This window comes from Pan troglodytes, chromosome 2, assembly GCF_028858775.2.
Source record: "Pan troglodytes isolate AG18354 chromosome 2, NHGRI_mPanTro3-v2.0_pri, whole genome shotgun sequence".
Classification (NCBI taxonomy): domain Eukaryota; kingdom Metazoa; phylum Chordata; class Mammalia; order Primates; family Hominidae; genus Pan; species Pan troglodytes.
Genome location: NC_086015.1, coordinates 101,967,280 through 101,975,502, shown reverse-complemented (window position 1 = coordinate 101,975,502; position 8,223 = coordinate 101,967,280). Strand labels below are relative to the sequence as shown.

At 39.6% G+C, this 8,223-nt stretch overlaps 1 pseudogene; it reads right to left on the bottom strand.

Moving 5' to 3' along the window:
• Positions 1 to 904: 904 nt before the first annotated feature.
• LOC471113 (NEDD4-like E3 ubiquitin-protein ligase WWP1) lies at positions 905 to 4,303 on the bottom strand (annotated as a pseudogene).
• Between the last annotated feature and the right edge of the window lie 3,920 nt (positions 4,304 to 8,223).

Here is an 8,223-nt window from a genome sequence, read left to right as displayed (position 1 = left end):
TGAGTTATGCTGTTATGTGAAGTATCTATCTGAAATATTAAGAAAAAGAAAGGAAGGCATAATCTTCCTCATTTTTGGAACAGAAGACATTATAATTTATTCCACCTTTCAGTTCTCCCCATTTGGTCAATATTCTATCTATCCGTAAGTACTTTGATGCTACCAAATGTATTGTTTTTATCTTTTTACTGTTTTGTGATATCTACCTATGTTGTTTGTTGGTGGTTAATCTTCCCTGCAAGCCACAAAGCACCATAAGATTTTATGGAATACCTACAAAATGGAGGCTTCAGCTCATCTATGTCTTGCAAAGATATAAACATAAGAAAAGAACAGCATTGAATTCCAGAGGCTGATAAATGTCACTTTTTTTTAATATGCTTATTTAATTCAGATAAATAGAACTGTTATGAATTTGAGAGGAATGAAGATATTCAAACACTAACAGAAAATCATTAGCCTCATATTAGAACACTCAAATGCTTATGTAACTCTTCAATCCATCTGGCTTCATAAAACCGAAACTTTGAATACAAAACAAGTGGCAGAGTTCACATTACCTTTTATATGTTCCTAGGTATGAAATTGCATCAATTTATTATGAATTAAATTTGAAAAAATCACAGATTTAAAAACAAAGTACAGCAGTGCCTGATTCTTTTTAATTCCACAAATATCTAGCATCTCAAAGTAACATGTAAACAAACTTCTATGCTGCTGAATGAATCCTTCCAATTTCGATAATAAACTAAATAGTATCAGATCTGGTATATGACTTTCATGTGTAAGTTATGGTTTTATCCATTACTTTGACAATATTACTGATGTAACAGAGAAAGAAAAATTTTCAACTATTTATTTAAAACCAACTGACAGGTTCAAGCACCTGTCTCCAGAAAAGCCAGCAGCATTTTTTTTTTAACATACTCAAAGTAAGATTTGGCCTAAGCCCTTAATACCTTCCTGAACAGACATACAACTAAACACCCTCAGGAGATGTTACACAAGGGAGAGAAGAACATGGAGCAATTTGCACTTTTTCGCCTAGATAATATTAACAAGGTAAAGCAAATCCAGATCTTTATGAATGAACAGCTGTCATGTTTAATACACTTGCAACTCTATAAAACTAGAGCCACTATCACATATGCTTATATAGATACATATGTATTTTTAATAAAGTCTCTTACTTGCTTCAAAATTTAAGGATGATCTTTTTCCTGGTCAATCATTTCAAAGGAACAACAAGTAAAGTAGAAAAGGATGAAATATGTTTTGCATATTGCTGTGGAAGAATGGAAAACATACTTTGAGAGGTTCAGAAAATTCACTGTACAGAATGAACAGCTTATATACACTATGTGCAATTTTTCTTGGCTGGGGTATTTGAATGCAAGAGATCCTCCAAAATAAGAAGCCACATTCATTCTTGTCCACATCCCTCTGTCTCTTCTATTGCAAAAAGAAGTTTTTCCTTTAGTTGTTCATAACTCTTATATGGTGGTAGATCCAAGAGATTAAAACATGTATGGCTTCTTGGTAACCAAGTATCTTTGTCAACTTTTTCAATGCAAAACTTTTGAGGCCCATTACTTCCCATGAGCTCAGCAAATCCTCCTAGAGATAAACGGCAGGTTCCAGTGACGAACTGCAATAGTAGCATTCTTACTTCATTGTCTGTCTCTTTCACAAACTGCCAGAACCGAATGATTTGCTTGCTGTTTCTTGTATAATGTTGATAAACAGTATTTCTCTGCCAATCTGCCAAGTCAACCTGCTGTGTGCCACACAACGTAACCTCTAATTCTTTTTCATTGAAGTACTGTAGCCACTGATGAGGAACAACTCCATTAAAACCATCAAGGAAAGCTTTGGTCTGTTCTTGTACTCCTCGAGAAAAATGCCATTCTGTCATTAAACCAATATATTCGTCTTTGTTCTCCTCAGTCACCAGAATATTGGAAACTCCCAACTTCAGGTCATGTGAATTAACTTTTCCCCAACTCTCCATGTCAACAGAAAAGTACAGTTCTAAGCCACATTCTTCAATGTTGTTATCTCTTATCCAGATAAGGGAGTTATAAAATTCAGTATCAATAGATTCCAAATCCTTAATAGTAAGTTTTTTACTTAACATATGCTTGTAGAATGGTAAAGAGAAACCAGTATCTATAAGCTTTCCATGAAATAGTGCCATGGCAATAAAACGACCAATGAAACAGAAGTATGAAAGATGGTCTGGATTAATAGTTGATGCTGGATTTATCTGCAGAGAATAGTTGTTCTTCCCCACATACTCAAATAAGCAATACATTGGGTTCAAAACTTCATGTGAAAGCAAGAAAAGCCATTCTCTTGCTAGGCCACCATAATCAAGTCCTTCTTCTCCTCTAAATATTACATATAAGCACCTCCTCAAGTCATAAGGTTTTAATGCCATAATCTGTTGGAAGGAATCTTCAAACGATGTCTGCCGGGACACATTGATCTTTACATGACTGGGTAGTGCATTAGACTGGCACAGATAACGGGTGAGCAAGTTTCTGCCTAAAGCTGTGTTCATAATCAATTTGTGGACCACTTTTAGTTATGGATGATTTCCCATTGCAAGGATCTTTGAATGTTGTTGTTCTTGCATTGTGATTAACAAAGTACCTTACACCTTCACGAGTATATCTAATTTCCCAGCCTTCTGGCAGAGGTTCTTCATTCTGTAAGCCTTGAGTTCTTGGATCTTCCCACTGGGTTGTTTTTGTATTATGATTCACAAAGTAAACCCTGTCTGTTGAATCCACTCTTTTTTCCCGGCCTGGTGGCAAAGGTCCATGAGGGTCATTTTCTGCAGCTAACATTTAAGCTGAATAGAGGTATCATTGGTTAAACTGTTGCATAGCTCCCTGAGGTTGGTTCTGCTGAGATTGCCACTGTTCAAAATTTCTGACCCATTCCATGGTAGGCCGCTGCCATGTTGTTGTTCTGGTGTTATGATCCACATAATAAACTCTTCCACGATCATCAACTCTTCTTTCCCAACCTGAAGGTAAAGGTTGTGGTCTCTCCCGTGTGGTAGTTTGAGTATTATGACCCACATAATAGGTTCTACCATGAGGATATTTTCTTTGTTCCCACCCTGATGGCAAGGTTTCTGTGTTGGCATTCCCAGACTCCTGCTATACCGGATCCATACACCCATCTGGCTGTCTTGATTTGGCTGTTTCAAAAGCAGAACTACTTCCAGAATTAGAGGTGTCAGGGTCTAATATACTTCTAGATTCAGATCCCAATTCTGCACTGGTAGAAGGAATGCATTCATTGTTTTCTGAGGAAGTCAGTATTTCTTGAACTGGAGGATCTTCAACAGTAGTACTAGTGCAATTTGGAGACAAGGCATTTTCTTCAGACACTACTGGAATACCCATGACAGAAGCATTATCAGTTGGTGCAAATGAGGATGATTCTCCATTAACAGTGTCATCGGCAGGCTCAGATGTGAGTAGTTTTGGGGCTGGTGTATTTTTGGGTCTGGCAGCAACCTGAGATGGAGATGAAGGTATGTTGTCTCCATTAACTACATATGAGCAGCATGAGTTTTGGACTAGAGTGCTTGTAGGTACATGATTATCTATTCCATTCGTACCTTCAATAGCCAACCTGGCAGTTGTCCTTGCTGAAGGCTCTCCATTTTCATGTAAGGCATCACCATTTTGCTGTATTTCTATGGCTGGAGATGAGCTGCAGTTTGTTATATTTTCTTGCTCAATCACCAATCCATCAAGCACAACTGTCAATTCACCAGTTTGTGCTATGCCATTCTTGTTTTCTAAGGAAAGTTTTAATTGTTCTTTCACTCTTTCCAGTTTTCTATTGTGTATCAACAGAGCTTGTTTCAGATCTGTCGTTGCATTTCCTAATTAAGCATCTGCTTTTAAAGTGTGATGACTCCAAACTCGAAATTCCAATGTAGTCTGTGGCGTAACATTTACAGTTAGCTCTTCATCCCATTTTGGATTAGAAGAACTACTGGATTTTGCTGTTTTCCTAATTTCTTCATCTACAACTACTTCTGTATATATTGCTGTTCCGAACCAGTTCTTTCTTCTCTTAAGTTTGGCACTAGAAACAGTTACCTGTAACTGCAACCTTCCACTGTGGTTATTAGTAGTATCAGACTTTGGTGAGGCAGTGGCCATGTTCCAAAATTCAGCTAAAACTATGTATCAGGAACTGCTAGACACTGGAGATACAAAGATGAGTAAGACACGATTCCCTGTTTCAAGGAGCTCACAACCCAGGCGCGAAGCTTTCGGCTCCCCGCAGCCAGGCGGCCGCGGCACCTGCACCTCCTCCTGCAGTGGGCGCCCTCACCCTTCCGTGACGAAGATCACTATCTCGCAGCAGGCGCGGCGGCGGCAGCCACCCAGGCGTCGGCCCCAGCAGCCCAGGCCGCCAGCAGTCACTGGGTGCTGGCACACCGAGCTCCAGCTCGCCGACACCTGACTCTCCCCCGATCCCCACCCCGGCCCTGATTTGCATTTTTCTGATGATTAGTGATACTGTGTTTGTGGTCCACTTGTATGTCACATTATTCCATCTGTACTTAAATGAGCTCCTGCCGGAAGCAATAGGCACAATTCCTCTTTTACCTGCAGAATATCAAGGGCTTTGGGATTCATGATGTTTTCCTATAAATTGTTACAGAAACAAGTTCTGCTCTGGGCAATATGGAAGACTAGTTTGTATATTTTTATACAAATGAAAATTTATATCAAATCATTATGTATTTAAATTTCATCGGAAGCTAGACGCGATGGTTCACACCTATAATACCAGCACTTTAGGTGGCTGAGGTGGGAGGATTGCTTGAGCCCAGTAGTTCAAGACCAGCCTCGGCAACATAGCGAAACCCCATCTCTACAAAAATTAGCCAGGTGTAGAGGTGCATGTCTATAGTCCCAGCTACTCAGAGGCGGAGGTGGGAGGATTACTTGAGCCCCGGAGTTTGAGGCTGCGCTGAACCGTAATTGCACCATTGCACTTCCATCCTGGGTAACAGAGTAAGACCCTGTCTCAAAAATAAATAAATAGACCGGGTGCGGTGGCTCACGCCTGTAATCCCAGCACTTTGGGACGCCAAGGCAGGCGGATCACCTGAGGTCAGGAGTTTGAGACAAGCCTGGTCAACATGGCCAAACCCTGTCTCTACTGAAAATACAAAAATTAGCCGGATGAGGTGGCGGGCGCCTGTAATCCCAGCTACTAGGGAGGCTGAGACAGGAGAATCGCTTGGACCCAGGGGGAGGAGGTTGCAGTGAGCCGAGATCACTCCATTGCACTCCAGCCTGGGCAGCAGAACGAGACTCTGTCCGAAAAAATAAATAAATAAATAAATAAATAAATAAATAAATCTAATTGAATATATTTAAAACAATGATTTGACAGTTTTATTTTAAAATGTAAATTTTTACATTCTACTGAAAATTATGTCCTTTACAACTATAAAGTTACGATAAAAAATTGAGACATTAACTTTGAAATGTGTGATGGAGTCACATATTTTTACAAAATAGTTTTAGTAAATTTGTGAGCAAAAGTTTGAATACTATCAACCTACATCACATTTAACAAAGTCCTATCCATCAGAATTTGAGAAGAAATGGATGAGAGAAAGCAATGAGAGAGAGAGAGTGTGAGAGAGAACCACTATTGACCAAAATTTATTCAAATCATGTGGGAAAATTAAAGAAACATGACAATGGAAATTGAAGTTTATAAAATTATTTTTAAATTTGAAGTATATTACTAGGAATGAAAAGAGAGTGGGTTTTGATTTCATTTTCTCTGATCTAAGAAGTGACAACTGAACCATTGGCATTGATCATTATGTCCATTGCTTAGTAGTTGGTAAGTAAGTGGTATTTGAGTCTAACTCACATTGATAAACACTTGCATTATAATTTTCAAACAGAGTAGTGGGCCCTAAGAAATGCATTTTCCACTCTGATCAGTGTTTTTCATAAAATAGTATAATTAAAGCTTAACTATCAACATAGGGAAGGGCATCTGTTGTGGTCATGTAAGAGCAGACACAGGAAATATTTACTCATGGAGTCAGAAGTTAAGACTGACGTATCTGGAAATGAGACAAGGGCTGGGTGGAGCTAATCAGGCCGTTTTATTTGTAGCTGTTGCCATGGTGTAAGCGTAAATTTGTGGCCCTGTCTGCTACTAACAGTGAGCCATGCCTAAAAATAAAAAAATTAATAACTTCAAATATGCAGTATACTTTCTATAAATCCTATCAGTGGTGTTCCAAGAAATAACAAGTGTAGCAAGAAAGTAAGTCCTTAGATTGGCATTTTCCATGTGATTCTGTGTAGTGCTATTAATCTTGCTACAAGATTTGAGTGTCATGTTGCTTAAATATAAATCATTAATGTTCATTGGTGTTTACCAGAGTTCGAATATTTGCTATAGGATTTACTTATTTGTGAGTGCTTTAAAATATATAACTTTTTATTTATTAAACAACTTTTGGCTATTCATAATAGGAAGAAAAGAGTATGAAGAATGTTGGAAGCATTTTACAAATAATTTGTTGTTTTGAGAAGTTTCAAGAAATCTTGAGTACCAATGTCTTCTTCTTCTTTTTTTTTTTAGACAGGGTCTTACTCTGTCACCTAGGCTGTAGTGCAGTGTGGCCATCTCGGCTCACTGCAACTTCCACCTCCCAGGTTCAAGCGATTCTCCTGCCTCAGCCTCCCGAGTAGCTGGGATTGCAGGCACCCACCACCACACCAAGCTAATTTTTGTAATTTTAGTAGAGACAGGGTTTTACCATGTTGGCCAGGCAGGTCTTGAACTCCTGACCTCAGGTGATCCTCCTGCCTTGGCCTCCAAAAGTGTTGGGATTACAGGCATGAGCCACCATGCCCGGCCCAAAGTCTTATTCTTGCATCCAGAAGATTAACATTTTTCAGACATTTGGAAACATTATTCTCAGTGTCTGCTAAACATACAATCTTCTGAATGCTAGTTTATTACTTTTTTAATAGGAAAAAGGGAGAATCATGTGACGATATTGGGTAAATTCTGTAATTGGGCTTAGGTATTTATTGTAAATGAACACAATGGAATTCCAATTTATAAGTCTCTTGCATTTGACCAGCTTGACAAGTCAGTCTGCTGGATTCTGATTACCTCTTTGTGAACTGATAGAACTGAGTGGCTGTGTGGTGCACAGTATGTGAAAATGGTGAAGCACTGCCTCCTGTAAGGTACTGCATGAAGCAGTCCATTTCCTCCACATTTGAATGTAAGTTGTCTCGATTTTTCTACCAGAGGAAACCAAACTATTTAAAAAAAAAGACTGAACACAAACTAAAACCATAGGACTGAAAAAGTCTTTAAGAAAGAAAACAAAATGATCTTATACTCAAGGATCCTTGACTTTTAATAAATCACAAGATCCTACTGACGAGGCCTAGATTATATATTTTGAATCTGTCTTTTCCTACCTCTCCACTGCCAGCACTATTTTCCCACTGAACCACTGCAGTTGAACCCTAGTCACTCTCTTTTTTTTTTCTGGAGGTGGGGTCTTGTTCTGTTGTGCAGGTTGGAGTGCAGTGGCACAATCCTGGCTCACTGCAACCTCCAAACTCCTGGGCTCAAGTGCTCCTCCCTCCTAGGCCTACCAAAATGCTGGGATTACAAGTGTGAGCCACTGAGCCCAGCCCCTAGTGTCTATTCTTGACCTCCAAATCCAATCCATCAGCTGCAGTGCTACGACAGATTGTGTCATCTAATAAGTGGCAAATCTGATCAAATCATGTCTATGTTTAAAACTCCTTGCATTGCTGTCTCTCTTTTTTTTGAGACAGGGTCTTTCTCTGTCACCCAGGCTGGAGTGTAGTGGCATGATCTTGGCTCACTGCAACCTCTGCCTCCTGGGCTCAGGTGATCCTCCCAAGTAGCTGGGACTACAGGTGCACACCACCACACCCAGCTAATTTTTCTACTTTTAGTAGAGACTGGATTTTGCTATGTTGCCTAGGCTGGTCTCGAACTCTGGGCTCAAGTGATCCCACGGCTCAGCCTCCCAAAGTGCTGGGATTACAGGTGTGAGCCACGGCACCCAGCCTTCTCATTTCTTAAAGAATGAAACTCAAGCATGTTAAGACGGCATGACAGGCACTTCCTGATCTGACTCAATGCCATTGGCTA